The sequence below is a fragment of the Caloenas nicobarica genome, chromosome 20 (genome assembly GCF_036013445.1).
Source record: "Caloenas nicobarica isolate bCalNic1 chromosome 20, bCalNic1.hap1, whole genome shotgun sequence".
Classification (NCBI taxonomy): Eukaryota; Metazoa; Chordata; class Aves; order Columbiformes; family Columbidae; genus Caloenas; species Caloenas nicobarica.
The window spans coordinates 5,729,134-5,747,490 of NC_088264.1; the positions used below are offsets into that span (position 1 = coordinate 5,729,134).

General features: G+C 50.7%; 1 protein-coding gene across 4 annotated transcripts in view; it reads left to right on the forward strand.

Moving 5' to 3' along the window:
* The window catches only part of ZNF648 (zinc finger protein 648), a 43,615-nt gene extending 42,484 nt beyond the window's left edge, over window positions 1-1,131 (forward strand). For 3 of the 4 annotated variants that reach the window (XR_010607336.1, XR_010607337.1, XR_010607338.1), the window contains one exon: window positions 69-1,131. The gene's annotated coding sequence lies outside the window, so the exon portion shown is untranslated. Of the gene's footprint in view, window position 1 lies in introns of all 4 variants that reach the window. The other variant, XR_010607330.1, reaches the window with a different exon arrangement.
* The last annotated feature ends 17,226 nt before the right edge of the window (window positions 1,132-18,357 follow it).

The following is an 18,357-nucleotide window of genomic DNA, read 5'->3' on the forward strand; positions in this document are numbered from 1 at the left end:
GACTATGGAAATGATTTTAGACAGAAAGCAAATTTGAGCGATTTTTTTTTTTTTTTTTCTTATTGGAGTTCAATATGGGTCGTAAAGCAGCGGAGACAACTCACAACATCAACAACGCGTTTGGCCCAGGAACTGCTACCGAACCTACAGAGCAGTGGTGGGTCAAGACGTTTTGCAAAGGAGACGAAAGCCTTGAAGATGAGGAGTGTAGTGGCGGCCGTGGGAAGGTGACAATGACCAATGGAGAGCAATCAGCAAAGCTGATCCTCTTACAACTACACAAGAAGCTGCCAAGGAGCTCAAGGTCGACCATTCTACAGATGTTCGGCATTAGAAGCAAATTGGAAAGGTGAAAAAGCTCAAGAAGTGGGTGACTCATGAGGTGACTGAAAAATAAAATTTTAAAAAAAATCGTCGGTTTTTTTCAAGTGTCGTCTTATTCTATGCAACAACCACCAACCGTTTCTTGATCGGATTGTGACATGTGATGAAAAGTGGGCTTTATACGACAACCAGCTCAGCGGCTGGACTGAGAAGAACCTCCAAAGTGCTTCCCAAAGCCAAACTTGCACCAAAAAAGGTCACAGTCACTGCTGCTCTGATCCCCTCCAGCTTTCTGAATCCCAGTGTAACCATTCCATCTTAGAAGTATGCTCAGCAAATCAGTGAGATGCTCCAAAAACTGCAACACCTGCAGCCGGCATCAGTCAACAGAAAGGGCCCGATTTTTCTCCACGACAACACCCAACCACGCGTTGCACAACCAACGCTTCAAAAGTGAAACAAATCGGACTACGAAGTTTTGCCTCATCTGCCACATTCACCTGACCTCTCGCAAACTGACTGCCACTTCTTCAAGCATCTTGACAACTTCTTTTTGCAGGGAAAACGCTTCCACAACCACCAGGATGCAGAAAATGCTTTGCAAGAGTTCCTCGAATCCTGAAGCAGGGATTTTTACACTACAGGAATAAACAAACTTAGTTCTTATTGGCAAAAAAATGTGTTGACTGTAACAGTTCCTATTGTGCTGAATGAGATGTGTTTGAGCCTAGTTACCATGATTCAAAATTCACAGTCAGAAACTGCAATTACTTATGCACCAACCAAATATAAAGTAACTTATAAAAAATGATGCTCTGTATTAATTTTCCATGTGTTTTCCCACAGTCACAGTTTTTCTCTGCACCACCGGGACGTGGGGAAATAACCTTCTTCTCGTGAGCTTGTTCAGGATGGGATGAGAGGATTATTTTTCTTGTGTATGCAGCCCTGTAGGAGGTAAAAATTGACCCCCAGCAGGGCAGATGGCTTTGGGGACACCAGGGTCAGGCGGCCGCATCACGCGCCGAAGCATCACCACCGACTGGCACCTCGCAGCTGCTTTGAGGTGCTGCCAGGGACTGCAGGTCACGGCTGCCAACAACTCAGAGCCATTGTGCTCCATCGCTCCCTCTCCTTTCTCCCCATTAATAGCCCCTTTCTGTACCCAGGGAATGTGATTCTGCATCATCCCATCCCACTGCCTGCACCCACCAGAGATGATGTCCCAGCTGGGGCTCTCCGTGCTGGCCCCAAAAACAAAGTGCTTTCATTTTCTATCAGGGTATTTGTATTGGGTTGGTGCATTCAGGAAAAAAAAAAAAAAAAAAAAAAATCTTTGCTGCCGCAGCATCCATGAGTGCTTCCACCAAAAATGGGGTTTATTTTATTGCATATCCCGCACTCACCCCACGGCTGATGTTTGGTACCTGGAGCAGAGATGTACAACAGCCCAAACTGCTCAAGCAGGTGGGTTGTTTGCAGCCTCTCCGGGAACACGAGGCACCTAACCAAGCTGTTGTTCTCATTTCTTATTCAGTGTTAAGAAAAATCTGCACCATTCTCCCGTCAGCCGCCCCATCCCAGAGGATAATTCATGCTAACGTCATTTCATTTTGGTCCAGCTGCTGGGCTCAGGGACAGATGTTTTATTGTTCAGACTGAACACACAAAAAAACAAAACAAAACAAAACCAAAAAAAAAAAAAAAAAGAAAAAAGAGCAACCAAAAAAACCAGCTAATTTGTGTTTACGGTGAGGTTGGCCACAGCTTCCTCTCCCCAGAAATGTGAGGAGCCAGAGCAGCAGCCCCAGGGAAGCCCCAGGCCTCCAGGAGAGCCAAAATTTATACATCCAGATGAGCGTCAGCCGCTGAAATATGATGCAACACCATCCCCCAAAAGCCTGCCATGTCCAGCAGAGCCCCATTTCCCTCAACGCTGAGCTGTCGCCTTCGGGTGGGATGCGCCGTAACAGCCTACACATCCTCCCAGGAGCAGAGATCCACCCCGGTGTTTGCAAGGAGGAGCGCGGCACTTGCTCAAGAGCCAGAATACGTCTCCTGCAAAGAACAGACAAAAATACATGCAAAAATGTGCCAGCAACATGTGCATCTTCAATGCACAGGCAAATTAGGTCATCCTCTTTTCCAGCTCATTGAAAGCAGCCTGCGCATTTGATGCACAGGTTAATAGACATTTAGTATTAATTTTCTCTCCAGCACTAGTAACTCTATAAATAAGGATATCACTTCTCCCATGCAGAAGAACTGGGAAACACTGGTATCTCTTACACAAACTGGAGAGGAGGGACCAAGAGCAAGGGCACAGCTGTTCTTGCTGCGCCTGCAGAGGCACTTTTACCTGTAGGTAAGATGTGGCCCTAGAAATAAAGGGCTCTGAAATGCCCACAGCAAACTGCTGGGGTAATTTTCGCTAGACAGACAATGCAGAAGGCACAGGGCTGCCTGTGAGGCAGATGTGAGCATTTTTTTGACACTGCCTGGTGCGTGCCACGTGCTTGGCATGAGTTCTGGCAGTATATTGTGTTTTCTCCATGTTCCACAAGAGGAGGGTGGGAAGGATCCAATCCTATATGAAATGCCCTTGCTCCTCTCCAGAGACTGTGCACGTGGTTTGAAAAGCCTTGGCAGGAGAACGACCACAGCATCTCCTCTAGTGAAGAAATAGTGGGGGAAAACCACTGAATTTTTATGGTTGCGAATAAAATAGACCTTGACCATGAAGAGCCCTGAGCTCTGCAGTATCTGCATTGTAAATCCAGCTGCTGATCAGTGCCAGATGTGACTGTCCCCTTGAGAAAAACAGAGGAAGAAGCCTGTGGGGGAACAACACAGCAAGAACGGTAAGAGGCTTGAGGTGGAAAATATCTGTTGGGTCATCCACCCCCTTCCATTCAGGGGTGAGCAGCGAGGTTACCTTTGCTTGGTGACAAATTGCTCCCAGTTGATAAAAAAACCCCACCTCCCTGCATCCCATCTCTGGCCCACGGATGCTTCACACCTGCCCTAAGGCTGCTGGCTCCAGTATCCCGGCTGGCTCGGCAGCAGCCCAGAGCCACAGCCGTGGTTTAGAGGTGGTGGAGAAACCATCCAAGCAAGCCGGCAGGATTCAGCATCTATGGGGAGCAGCACTGGCCCACGAGCCACCTCGTTTGCCAGCAGAGTCCCTGGAGCGGGGCCCAGAGGGGTTATTAAAACCTTGAGGCTATTAGTTTGCAGTGACATTGCCTGGGGACGTGTAGGGAAGGAAGGAGAGGGCAGAATGCAGCCCCGTTCCCCACATCAGGCAGGCTGGCTGCAAACCCGGAGCTGCGGCAGCTCTAGGTACAGAGCCCGACAGGAGATGTCGGAAGGAGATGTCATGGAAAATATTTACTCTGTGAGGTCAGTGCACCCTTGGCTCTTCTTTGGAAGGGACTTTGAACACAGGAGGGCAGACGTTTCCCGCAGGCGCTTCCCTTGCTGGAAAGATGAAAAGCACAAGCGGAAAGTTTTGTGCAGGAGGGAAAGCAAGTGAGCACTTGGCTGCTGGGCACTTGCTGTTAGGGAAACAGCCTGCTTTGGGGGAAAAAAAGATGAGTTTCTGGGAAGAAGGTGGGGGGGGAGGAAAGAAAAGAAAGAAAAGGAAAAAAGAAGGAAAAAAGGAAAGAAGGAAAAAAGGAAAAAATGAAAAAGGGAAAAGGGAAAAAAGGAAAAAAGGAAAAAAGGAAAAAAGGAAAAAGAAAAAGAAAAAAGAAGGAAAGGAAGAGAAAGAAGAAAGAGAAGAAAGAGAAGAAAGAGAAGAAAGAGAAGAAAAAGAGAAGAAAGAGAAGAGAAGAGAAGAGAAGAGAAGAGAAGAGAAGAGAAGAGAAGAGAAGAGAAGAGAAGAGAAGAGAAGAGAAGAGAAGAGAAGAGAAGAGAAAAAGAAGAGAAGAAAAAGAGAAGAAAAAGAGAAGAGAGAAGAGAAGAACAAAACACACATTGCTCCCAGCACAGACAGACAGAAGGGGCTTAGCACACCCAGGGGCATCTCCTGCCCAGCAGAACCAGGCCACCATCTCCTTATCACATCATCCTGTGCCACCACCCCAGGGAAAGACGTCTTGGAAAAGAGTCCCCAAGTCTGAGACCAAAAGAGAGCAGGAGAAAAGCCCAGCAGAAGCAGTAAGAGTGTCCTTAAGGCTCACCAGCTCCTCTGGCCACGTGCTGCACTGTCAGCTTTGCTGCCTCCAAACACGCTGCTTCATCCCTCATCCGAGGGACCGACAGCTTGGCCTAATTTCCAAGAAGCCCTGAGCAAACTGCTATAGGCCTGGAAATCTTCCCTTCAATGGACTGAAGAAAAAAAGAAAAGCCAGTTAAAACCAAACCAAAACCTTACAAAGTTATAAAAACAGTGCTGCACCATGGCGCATTCACTCCAGTTGAGCGACTGAGTGCTCTGACCACCTGAACTGGGTGAGTCCAGACTTTTGGGTAGCTCAGGCAGAGAAAAACCATCTTCTAGATCATCAGCAGAAAAAGCAGAGAAAGATGTTTCCCGCCTCCCGAAGAGCAGCTCTCAGAAAAAATGACTCTCAGCACTTCTTGCCCTAATTGCTATGCAGATTGTTTGCCTTAAAAAGTGAGGATCTGACACTTTCTGCTCTTTCTTGGAGCATCTCTTGCTACCCTTTCTGGTGAGGTCAGCATCCCAGGGGACAGTTTTTCTCTTTATTTCAGGTTTAGGTCATAAAGTGACGATTTTCCTCTATTTGACTCACTCACTGTCAAGCCCAAGCCCTAGTGAGATACATCCCTTGTTGCTGGAGATGATGAAGAAGATACCTGACGTATGTTCTTGAGGAGATGTGCTGTGCCATTTTAAGCCCCCACACATTCCCATTTGCTAGGTTTTTTCTCCCACTTCTCAGCTCTTGACTCGCCACATTGCCAACTCATCACTCCATTGAGCAAGCAGGATACACCCTGGCCTCTTCCTCGACATTTTCCACCTCTCCCCAGTTTGTCCCAGTCTCAGCATCCCTCAGGGAATGGCACCCACCGTTCTACCAAACGAATCCTCCGCTGACATCACTTGCGCCAAGAGCCCTCGGGCACCCCGTGCCACCCTGGGCCGGGGTCTCCAACGTGGCACGGCCAGACCCTGGCTCCCAGGGGCTCTTTTAGGCATGACACCGGTGGGAGGGCTGCCCTCTGCTCACCGCCTTGCTGGTCCCCAGCTCTTCCACCCAGCCAGCCAGCTGCCCCCAGCCCCTTCCCTCTGCTGGGACACTTGAGCCCGGGCTCAGCTGTTGGCTCCAGCTTGTCCCCAAGGAGTGGGACAGGGAGCCACTCCGGGGTGGAATTTCACTCACTTTGGTGACCTCCTGCCTGCGGCACGCTCTAAAAATACAAATAAACCGGCGGGTGGCACGAAACCCACCCCATTTCCCGCAGAGGGCGGCTGCGCCAGGCCCTGCCTCCCCTGGCTGTGTCCTCCTTTGTGAAAGAAATTAAACTGATGGCCTGGGATTAAAAAAAAAAATAAAAAAAAAAAAACTGCTCTTCGATGGTCTCAGCTGAAGAATATATGCGGGGGTAGGCTCTGCTCCCTGCTTTGCTAAGCCAGACAGCCAAGCTCATCCTGTCTGCCCTCTGAGCATCCTGTTGCCACTCCCATGCAAAGCTGTGAGCTGCAGGCAGACCAGGCTGGGTGCGGGGGACACAGGGGTCCCCCATGCCATGGGGAGCCCATCCCCACCCATCGAGAGCACCTGACCCTCAGGGGGTCCCCGTCATCTCCTCCTCTGCCACTTCAGACAAGCACCAAAGCAGCAGCAGGAGCTTTTCTTCCCCATCCTCACCTCGCAGCTTTAGAGAATCATAGGATAATTTTGCTTGTAAAAGACCTCTCAGATCATGGAGTCCAACCATTAACCTAACGCTGCAAAGTCCACCTTTAAACCATGTCCCTGAGAATCTCATCTACCATATTAACTAATTTCACCCCCATTCCTAACTCCCCAGGTCTCACACTTGGGCTCATCAATACTCAGCCCCCGTCTCAAGGTTGTTAGCAGAAGCCATCCGTACATATAACTTGTTGTGATTGCAAAATCCCCTCCCCACACCCCTGCCCTTGCATCGGGGGACACAGTGAGACCCGGACCCCGGCGTCCTGCCCTGCCGTTATCCCCGCACAGCGGTGGGTGTCCCCTGATCGTGTCCCCGGCGGCACGCCAGCACACGTCGGAGACGACAGCAGGCAGCGGAGGTCACGGTTTCCCTACGCCCAGCAATAAACAACCTCCCCCGAGCGGCAGGGAAGGGAGGGGGGCAAAAAGCCCATGCGGGATATATTTTTGCGAGCAGGCAGACATGCTGGCAGGACACACGGTGTTATCTGTGAATGGGTGCAGGCTGTTACCCGCAGCCAGCACAGGGAGGTCGGGGAGATGTTTGCTTCTCAGCCAAGTGGCTATTTCTGATTTGGGAGCCTGAAGCTGAGGCCAGAGAGGGTTTGCAAGCAGCAGCTGGACCTGGGCTGCACCCGAGGAATATCCACCCCTCCCCTTGTCCCCAGACCCGTGGTACAAGCTCCTCTGATCCCTCCCGTCACTCTGGATCCCTCCGCCAGCGATGGCCCATGCCCGGGGACACGCCGTCCCATGCAGTGACACCCCGAGAAGCCGTCAGGCTGGCGAGGTCCCCGGGCAGGGAGCAGCTAATGCAGGGAGCCGATTGAGTTACAGGCCAGCGGTTGTGTCATGTTCACCCGTTCCCTGACGCGGATCCTGTTCCCTTTTTGGAACAGCATCACCCACAGTTAAACTTTACCTGGTGCCCCACCTGGATTACGCTCATCTGTGTAACGTCTTCCAGCATGAGATTTCAGATGTCCAGCATCTCCACAGGGCTCCCGCTTGCTCACCAATTTGCTCTAAAAACATACCTTCTCAAGACATATTGTTTACATCTTTTGGAGGGTTTTGCATGTCTAAATCTTTCTATTTTTATTCAATATTTCTTTTTGAGATAGGCTGGGAACGATCCTGAGCTGCCACCAGGGCAAAGGTTTCCCTTAGATACATTTACACATTCTGGAAGACAAACTACAAGATCTAATCTTGCAGAGACTCGTGTACATCTTCAGCTTGAGACACCTGCACCATTCCTTCATGGCAAGAGAAACAAGCTGAAATTTAACCTACACCTACTGGGTTTTTTTCCCTGGTGTACATTTTTCCCTTGTAAACAAAGAGCCAAACAAAGCACCTCTGCTACCCAGTGGAAAATTCAATTTGGGGAAAGAAAAAGCTTGGGAAATAAATTATTTTATTTGCAAAGGGTTAGCACAGCATCGACCCCATTTGGGTGGGCTCTGTGAACATGGGTAGTGAGTACTGCTGCATAAAAATAGGAGGAAAAGAGAAAGGGAAGGCTGTGAGAAGGAAGAGCAGAGCCTCTGAAGGACAGCAGGAAAATGCCATGAACCCCCCCCCAGATTTAAGGTGACCTCTCCCATTGCTCAGCACTGTTGCCACATGGGGATGGATCAGCTCTGACACCATGCGGGGTCTGGATCTCCATCCCACATATGAGAACACCCTGTCCCCAGCCTCTCTGACACATCACTGTTTTGGGAGGGGACCCATGCTGATGCTGTGGGTATGAGTAATCTTGATGCTGATTTTCAGTGTAAGCATCCCTTCTCGCTCTCTCTGAGAGCCTCAACCCTTCTGCAAGCTCCATCTCTCCATCAGATCTGTAATTTTTTTGGTCCCTTTTCTCTACCAACCCCCACTCCCACCTGCCTTTAATTACAAATATCATGTAAGCCCAGGCAAAAAACCCAATTAACAGCCAGGCTCCTGTCAGCACCTATTATCTCTGTGTGTTAGCCACGTCCTTAGCGAACTGCTTAAAAATAAAGGCAGGAGGACATTGCCCATGGGCAGGAATTTTCCACCGGGTAGGTACAGCCAAACCGGGTCACGGGATGGGGGGCCCTGGTTTGTATCGCCCGCCAGCACCGTGAGAGGCAGCTGTGCCCACGGGCCGCCCCGTCCTGCGCTACCTGCATCCCTCTGCTTGGGCCACGGCCCCATAAAGGCACCTTTCGTGGGCCAGCCAAACCCCAAACACTCCTGTTCTTGGCCCAGCGGGGCAGGCTCCAATCTCCAAATTCATCCCACGGGGCTCGTAGCTCAGTTAGGACTTGCTTGTCATGACCTTGGCACGAGGCTTCACACATGAGGTGGTTTCACGTTGATCCCCACCCTTGGGACACGAGGGCTGAGAAGTGATGGGTCTTTTGGTGATGGGGCTTTGTCCCATCAAGTTGTTTGCAGGGGTTTTCATAGAGTCTGGCCTCACTGGTGTTGCTCAGGAGAAGACGAGGTCCAAGGGATGTTTGAGGAGGAAGAGATGGGGACCAAGGGCTGATTGAGGAGGAAGATGTGTTTGGGAGGGAAGGCATCCTCACCTTTGCTGAAGGAGTGCTTCTTCACTGCAGCACAGAAGGAGCCCATCAGGGTGTCGCAAACCAACTGAACATCTGGCAGGGCAGCCCAACCGCTTCCCTTGAGCACAAGCAGCAAGATCCAGAGAGTTTCCAGAAGCAAACTCAACCGCCTGCACTCCCCAGTCCTCCTTCGGCTGACGATGGGCTGCCTGCGGCTCCCTGCCGCTTCACATCTGGAAGGGAAACGTCAGGAGGAGACACGCTGGGCACTTCCCTCCTGCACATCTGGGAACGGAGAGCGCTGCTTCATTGTGCTGGGGCAGGGAGGGTTTCGCTGGTGTTATTATTCCAATCTGGCCCGGGAAATCAAAAGGGAAAACAAAAAGGGAAAACAAAAGGAAAACAAAAAACCAGGGAAAACAAAAGCTCCTTCCTCGGCAAAGGGAGGGCTGGCTAGAGGCAGCCACTGGAGACGAGGGCTGGGCTGTTTTCTGGGCTTATAAATGCTACATTCTGGTGTTTAAATTTAGCCCTAGACTGCAGTTTTGCAGACACGAGCCCTTGTGGTGAGCCAGCAGCATGGCCAGCATCAACACCAGCTTTTGCCATGCCGCACGTGGAGCAAGCACCCGCCTTCCCTTCCCTGTGAGCTCCGAGCCTCCAGCCGCAGCAGTGACGTGCCTTGTGGGGCAGATCCCTGGATGCCCATCAGCAAAGAAAGCACCCAGAAGTGCTCTGGAGAGCAGCGATGGCTGGACAAGGCAGTCTGGTTGGAATAACAAGGGTTTTCGGCCAGCTAGTGTGCACTGAGACAAAAGAAGATACTTGCAAATGTTTCTCTCCTCTTTGGGCAGATGACCAGCTTGACCAAAGAGGACTTTCCAGAAGAATGGAGATCATAGAATCATTTTGGTTGGAAGAACCCCTCAGGATCATCAAGTCCAGCTGTTAACCTAACATTGTCACTAAACCTTGTCCCTAAGAACGTCAGGTGCTGAGAGCTCTGGCTATGCCCTGTGTCACTTGCTTTTTTATCTGGGGCACAGAAAGTCATTACAGCTTTTGGCCTCTTGTACTCCCTTTCAGCCGCCAGTCCTTGCCTGGGAAGGGAGCCAAGCCCCACATTTCTATTTTATAACTGTTATTGCTATCAATTTTCCTCACCTTACTCCAGAGCATGGTAAATGGCTTCAAGGAAAAAGCCTTGTTCACAGCAGGTCTCCCCTCTCCATTTAGACATAATTTAAAGGCTCCAGACAGAAGTTGTTTCCATAGTGCTTGATCATCCCACCTGGGAAGCTGGGCACAGCCCAACACTTGCCAAAAGCTGTCACCCCCCGCTGCTGAGCCCTGTGGCCTCTGCTTGAGTTGGCCATTGGACTTTAAAGCAGGCAAAGAAGGAATCGGGAGGAATGCTGTGTTATTTGCTGGAGTTCTGCAAACAATTAATATGGCCTTGTCCTTTGGATGAACCTGGTTTGATAAGGATCCTATTCATATTCCAATGATTCCTCAAGAACAGAAAGTTGAATGCAAGTGAGCAATCCAGTTCTTGGCTGCTTGTCGCCTGCAAGGGAAACGCATCTGCAGGTTCAGACCCCTGGGAAAAGAGAGATGCTCCAAGCTTTCAAGGCTCTTCTGCACAAATCTGGTGGCGCATGATAAATACCCTATAAATTAGGACAGGAAAATTGGTGGAGAATCACTCCCAAATAATGTGACACAAGGTCATTTCATACAGCAGCTCTCCTGCAACTGTTTTCCTCCCAAAAAAGCTATTCAGCCCCAAATCCAGAGCTATGCGTTTGTGCAGAGCTGCTGTATCGGACCATTAGCTGGCTGATGAGCACTGGAGTAGGATGTGGCTGAAGGGACAATCTTAATTTCAAAGAACACATAGGAATAGAAATATAACCATAGCTCTGCTCTGAGATGAATGGAATAAAACTTGCAGATTTCTTTATACACAAATTACAGTACTAGAATAATGCAGACAGCCTAATACCCAATTCTGTGGCTTATTAAAATCCCAGGGAAGCTAATCCTCTCTGCACACAGGTCCCCAGGGATAAACTGTGTTTCACTGCTCTGTGGCAGGGTTCCAATGCTACAGGGATGCACAGAAAGCTTCTGAGCACAGCAAGTCTCCAGAAAACACGAAGATAGCTTTGTCTGGAGTATATCGACCTTCTTTTTTCTTAAATACTAATTCTGACTCAAAGATAAATATATAACCCACACGGAAAGATGTGTTCCTCTCTAGGAAAGGACCCGTAAACCCAGGCTGCCATGCACGGGCTGGGAAGAACAGAAACACAGCCAGATTTGTGTTGAAAAACTATTCCCCCTGAAAAAGGGAATCATAATGGGAATTGAGTGGATCCAGTGAGTTGCTTAAGCATGTGCTTTGCTAAACTTGTGGTTCATCAAGGAACAAGGATCAAAGGAAGATGCTGCCTATTGCACAAAAGAACCATAACACAGACACAAGCAAACATAGCTGCTCTGCTGAAGCTTTGAGTGATCCTGAAGATCTGGGAAATACAGGTTAGCTCTATTTAAATCAACACAGTTGCTCCCACAATACCCACCCTTTCCCTAGCACGTGCTTTTGCTTCTAACCACTTTTATTGCTTCCTTTCCCAGTGACTTGCTGCCCTAACAGATTCAGCACTGTCAGAAATGCTCACATCTTCGGATTAAAATGTAATTTTGCATTGAAGAGCAGCTGTGGAAGTGTTGCGGGTGATTTGATCTCAATGACCTGCAGAAACTTAGCCCATGGCTGCACCATCGAATCATAGAATAGTTTGGGCTGGAAGGGACCTTTTGAAGCTCATCTTGTCCAATCCCCTTCAATAAACAGGGACATCTTCAACCAGATCGTGTACTACCAAGGAATAAAAGGGGACAGTGTCACCAGAGCAAGTGGTTGTTGCTCAGCAAACCCACAGGGAGCAGATCCAAGTTTAATTGGGTCTTTACCCCATTGACACTGTGTGATGTTTCTCTAAGATTGACTGCACTTGGAGATGATCTTGGTAGTTGAAGAAAACTAATCAATCCAAAAGAAGAATTAGCAAGGTATAGGCAAAACGAGAATGTTTTGCAGTTTTTATTGCCTAAAGTCATGTCTTTGCTTCTGGTTTGCAGGAATCCCTGATATTTTTGCAAAGGCTTATTTGAGCTCAGTAAAGTATTGCTGGACTCAGGCTCCTTCAGGCCAAACTGTTCCCTCACTGCAAAGTGCCACCCCCTCTCACTTCTACATGGCTATACAAACATAATAGGACAGCTCTCTGGGTTTTTAACCACCCTATTAATTTCTAAGTAGGTCTTCACAAGCACAGTCCTTCCTAGATGCCATCTGATTTCACAAGTGCTGGGAACTTTTAAAGCAACTCCTAGAAATCAGGGAAAACACACTTGAACCAAGCAAAGACAAATCCGCTGGGGAGAAAAACCAACCAACCAAACAAAAAGCAGCACAACTGCAAGCCTGGAGCTCGTCTCGTGGATGAGGGGGAGGCAGAAAGCCAACACTGGTCCCAGCGGTGAGGATGCTGTTGGGAGGGCAGCCCAGCACAGCCCGGTGCCTCCAATCACCCCGCGTTGCTATGGCCCTCAGGTCTGAACCTCTGGAAATTAGGTAAAAGGTCTGAACACGAAGCTTTACATTTTTTCTCCTCCCCCTACGCAGTGGTGCCCCTTGCCTAGCACAATCCCTCTTCCTGCTGAGGTCTAGGAGGAAAGCAGCCAGGACGAAGAATTAACTCTCACAGTCCCAGGGGCTTTCCAAAACAGGGGCAACAACCTGCGATGCAAACAGCATCGCAGGGAAGGGGGAGATGTTTGAGATGGTTTTGATTCCCCACCTGCCCTGCAGCAATGAACCAGAGAAAAAAAACCTGTGCTTACAGATCGATGCATCCTCTCCTACCCCCAAAAAGGGAGATGGATTTTAAATGGGTTTCATGCTGGTGGAACAAGCTGCTTGGAGATCCCAAGGGATGGGAATTTTCCATCCCTGGGGTAGAATTTGGCATTTCTAAGGGTGCATTCTAGACTTGGAGGGACTCATCTCCTCCCTTTCCAGAGCAAAGTATACAGTCCTGACACGCGTGCACGTGGGTCCCCGAGCGTTCCCTTCAGCCCAGCGTGGGGGTGACCCTGCGGAGGTCAGTTTGTCACAGGAGGGAGCAAGGACATCGGCGCCCGAGGTCAGAGACTGGCGGCAGCGCTGAGCTGGCAGCGTGCCTACCTGCCCACCACAAATCCCCACACAGATGCTTGCCCCATCCTCAGAAGCAGCCTGTCTACACGGGCACGTCTGCACCCCGCTATTGCACCGCGGTACCTCGAGAGGCCACCCATCCTGCTATAAGCATCTCAGCTGCATCGAGGTGGGCTAGGAGGGAAGGTGCTGGCCTCATTGGTAATGTCAAGCGTTACCCCATCTGAGCCCCATCAGGCTGCTGCATCTCTAGGTGAGAGAGATCTACCACGAAATTTCGGCTCTGGGAAGCTGGTGGCTGCTCAGCCAGCCTCCCCCAAACCTCTGGTGTCGGTAGCGAGCCAGGCACCTGGCAGGCACAGGGCCAGGCAGCTCTGCAGGGCAGGGGAACCTTCACAAAGGCACCTTTGTTCCTCCGTCTGCTGCTGCTGCTTCACCCTGGTGTGACACCTACAGAAAGTGGAGTCACCTTTCCACAGAAAACCCCCAGGAGCGTTTTCCCGGACGCTGCGTCGCTGCAGCAGGATCGGGTTCATCACCTCCCCGCTTTTCCCAGACGTCACTCCAAGAGCGGAGCAGAGGAGCCGGGATTTGGCCACTGTCTGCTCGACCAGGTGTTTGCAGTAATCCCTCCTGGAGCAGATCCCCATCCCTGCCTGCCTTCCCAAGAGCCAGGTCACCTCCCACCCAGTATGCCCCTTCCCCAGCACCGTGGAGTGGGAAGCTAGGAAAAGCACCGTACACGTTTTATCTCCTTTTATCAGCCTTGTTTACAAAGGGAAAATTAAGGTGGATAAACTACAGGTGTCAAGTCCTTAAAGTCAGCAGGGAAAGGAGTTATCTTCTAGCAAGACAGCTAGGAAAACCCCAAAAAGATGCTGGCCCAAATCCATCTTATGTCTGAACAAGAAACCTTCAAACCGAGGACGGACCAGGAGCAAAGCTAGTCCGCATACCTAGTTTGAAGCTGGCCACATCTCTGCTTATACAGTTTGTGTTTTCTTTCCCTTGTGCCAGCAGGTTGCCTGTTTTTCTCCCAGCAATCCACTGCATCTGAGAGAGGCGTTACGTCTCCTGACAAACACTGCCCTGCCCATCACTTGAAACCAGCCCAGCAACCACAATACTACCACTACTGCTCGGAAAGCACAATCCATCTTCCTGCAGATGATCTCATTGAGAAATAAATCTCCGCTTGGCACAACAGCTAGATTTAGCTACAACAAAATACAATCACTTTTAGAGCATCATCATGCTTTTTGTTCACCTTCTCAACTCCCTTAGAAAAAAGCCCACTCTGGGAAAAAAAAAAAAACAACAAAGCCCTTGGATATTAAACATCTGCAGCTCCTATAAAACGTCAGCTGGGGGCACTGAAAAGGAAAGTAGATGCTCATCAGTGGGGGACTTTGCTGCCCGAGACTTGCTTGGCTGCTCTCAGCACCATCAGGTGGTTTGGAAGCTGAGAGCTGGGTTGGAAGCTCACGCCTCTCCACCAGAACGAGTTCCTGGCCATCCCCATCCCTGTCCCACGCCTGGGACAGCAGCCGGAGCCAACTTGGGACCCAGCAGGGTCATGCACCATGTGGCTGTTTGATCCCAGGCTGCGCTGGCACCCTGGGAGGTGGCAATAACCATCATTGTCCTTGCAAACTGCCTTTGATCTCAATGTATTTGGGGAGCTAAAAAGTGTGCCCTATGCCTCGCTTTTGCTTTTAAATACAGAGAAGCTTTGCAGAGCAATGTTCTGCTATGGCACCTGGGAAATAACACCAGACTCAAAAACAAAACAAACAAATCAAAACACCAAAAAGCAAAGGACATGGCCCCGCTAGGGCACAATTTACCCTGGGAAGGCTGATTTCTACACAAAGCTGTAAATGGCTGCAGGGGGATGCCTGGGGCTCAGCCCGCCCCACACACAGCTGGGTGTGAGGAGGAGGTGGTTGCTGCCAACCTGGAGATGTGTAGTCAGGAGAAGCCGGAGCAAGGGCTGAGCGCCATGTGCTAGCGTGGGTTAAAACCACAGCCCACAGCCAGCTGCTCACATAGGATCACTCCAGCAGTGGGCAAGAAACTTCTTCCCAGCGCCCTCTCTTCCCCGACCTCCCCACCAAGTTAATCATTCCATCGCTCCCGCTGATGACAGACCACAGAAACGAGCTTGCCCTTCGCCTGCCTCGTTACTCGGTGGCTCCCCATCCTCCTCCTCCCCTGGGAACCTCCCTGCACCCGGCCACCCCCACGGGGATGGACAGCTGGGACTGGGCTGGCCGCTGTGCGAGCATCCTGCAAGCCCCGGGACCAAGGAAGGCAGGAGGTTGAACTGGGAGCCTGCCCAGCAGGCTGGTAGATCAGGCTGGTGGCTCTGCCCTAAGGCAGAAACAGGAGCCATGGCTCACTGTGACCGACACCGGGGACTTGGCTGCTCAGGGAGGTGACCCAGCACCTTGCCCGAATTCCACTCCACTTCCATCGGTGCAGCAGCCCTGGCAGAGGCCAGGCTGTAATTCAGGGCACACCATCCCACCTGCAGTGCCATGCAGGGACAGCCAAGCGCAGCATCCTTTAGCCTCTGACTCCACCAGCCGTGCTACGTGCTGGGAGGCAATTAAATTGCATCTCACTTCCCCCTAGGGCGACAAAAAACAATATTCCTCCCTGCCTCCGCAAGAGGAAAGAGATGGGAAGGACGCAGGGTGGAGTAAAAATTAATGAGGTGTCTTCCTCTCTTTCAATTCTCTCTTGCCACATAGGGTTTAATGGTTGGAAAGCAATCTGAGATCGGCAGATATCAACAGCACTGGAAAAGCGTACCCATGCAAATGAGTCCTGAGCCCAGCACACCCAACAAAATGAGATGGCACAGAAATGTCCAATAAAATAAACTCTGCACAGCTCCTAGTGGAAAGAAACCAAGTCAGGCAGAAAAAGCCATCCACGGGCATGATTTATTCAGTGCCTTCCTCTCGCCCTCGCTGCTCCCATCACTGCTGTTTCCACTTGCCGCTGCATTGAGGGCACATCTGTGCTGCTTCAGAGGAGCAACCTCAGTCCTCGCTGGCACAGCAAGCTGGACCTACCCGGCATGGGGACTGCGACAGCTGGGACACAGACGCTTGTTCTTTCAATGAGGGGCAGAGTGAGGTGCAAAGCAGAGAAAAAGCTCTGATGGTAGCAGGAGGACAGACACAGTGCCTCTGTCAGCAAAGGTCCCCACGATTCCTCAGGACTAAGAGCCAAATCTCTGAATGTAACAGGAAAGGGCTCTAACAAGGACATGGGTGCAACAACGGCAACATAAAAATAAAAAATAATAAAAAAAAAACAACCAGGGTTTCTTTACTCAGCAAGGTTGCATGTTTCCTCATTACTAGACTATAACAAATGGCCCAAAGGAAAAAGAAAAAAAAAAAAAAATTTACAAACCCGCCTCTCATCCAAGCATGCTCCTTCCCCTCCAGTTCCTCCCAGCCTTCTCTGGTCCCTCACATCTTTCTCATCCCACTTCCATGCTGAGCTACCCATTGATGGACAGAGCAGAGGGGTGGAAGGGATGAGCTGAGCATCTAGAGAAGACCCTGTTTTAACGAATCCAGCACACAGAGCAGCTGGGGTGCCTGGCACGTCTCGGGGGTCGGCAGCACCGGGGCAGGTCCCTGCAGGCAGCAGTGCCAGAGGAGCCACTCCTGCCCGTGCCAGGGAGACGGGCCAGCAGTGCCCGCAGCCACATCTGCTCCTGCTTTCCGTGCCACTGATGTTCAAAACAAGCTGTTCCCAAGCCCGGAGGAAGGGTTGGCGCCTGCCCCGCGGTACCTGGCAGCAGGAGGCACTGTGCATCCCACGGGACGAGCACACGGTGCCATGGATGCTTCCCAGAAGGGCTGGATGTTTTGGCAGGGCTGGTGCTCTGGTCTTGCAGCACGCAGGAGCAGAGTGGAGCAATACACACATACACAGCTCCGGGTGCTCCAAACACAGAAGAGTATTTTTTGGGGTTCGGGGTTTGGTTTTTTTGCATGCTTCAGAAGAGGACAAGAACAGCAAGTGCTCAGAGACCTCCCCACACAACCGAAATCCTGTCTGGCAGCAGCTACTGCTCATCCTCCTCCTCCATCAGACACCACTAACAGCACACCTAACTATTTCACCTCTACAAAGAGCGCTTCTCCTCCCCCCAAAAATCCCCCAAAGCCTTGGTCTGGGAGCTCAGTTCAAAGCTGGTATAAAGCAGCTCAGAATTACACTGATTTCCACCAGCTAGAGACCTGGCACAACTTTGCTAAGAACACTTGGTCTCCTCCCAGAGAGCTGCCAGCTGGTTGAAATACAGCTGCTGCTTCAATAGCGCACAGAGAAAAAGGCCTGACATTATTCACAGCAAAAAAAGGACAAGTATTGCAGCATTTTCATGTGAGCAGCTCCCACTGGCTGGATAGGAGGGAGAGGCAAGCAGGGGGAGCTGCTGGGTGTCAGAGACGTCTTCGGGCTAGGATGTCACGAGCTCTCACCCAAGATGTCCCATGGGTCACGCTGTTTGCATGGACACGCTGGGAGTGATCCAGCTCAGCTACAGCCCGTTAGAAACCCATTCACCCTGGTCTTGCAGGTGTTCTGCAGAACCCACGGGGAGTCAGCGCCTTTCCCCCACCTCAACCTTCACAAAGAGATGTCCGTTTTACCAAGACCAGATCTTCCAGCACAAGCTCCTATCTTTCAAGCTTCAGGACCTTCTCCAGCGCCAGCTCACCCAGCAAGCCCAGACTCTGTGCTCCCTCCCTCCACATGAAAATAGAGACCAAATGACCAAGATGAAACACCTTACTCTGACCAGAACGTTTCCATGGCACTGACTGTCAGCATGCCGCAGACCTTTAGGATGCTCTTTGGTCCCAAACCGCCATCCATGGAGTGTCCCTGGCTCCTGTACATGGGTCACAGCCCCCAAACGATGCAGAAGACAGCCCTGCCAGAGACCACCTCCTTCCCCAGCCAGCTTCACAAACAGCTTTCTTCATCCTAGAGTGATTACAGATAAAAAGCTAACACACCGAAGCAATCTCTTCTCTTAATGAAATGCTTACTCATAGCTCTCCAGCCCACAGTGACGGTGTCACCCACTGAGCACTGGCACGATTACGTGCCAGCAGGAAAGGCATCCATGTTACGGGGAAAGCGTTTTAAAGAGCGGAAGGAGATCTTGCCAGGAGAGCCAACCGCAAGTGGAGCTGGAAAAAATGGAGCCAGTTAATCACCCTGCATGTGTTATCTGTCTGGGTGGAAAATAGGCTGAAAATATCTTGTATTTCAGAGCAAGCGCATAGTTTTCGGTGATGCAGCCAGCTGAAGCCCTGGC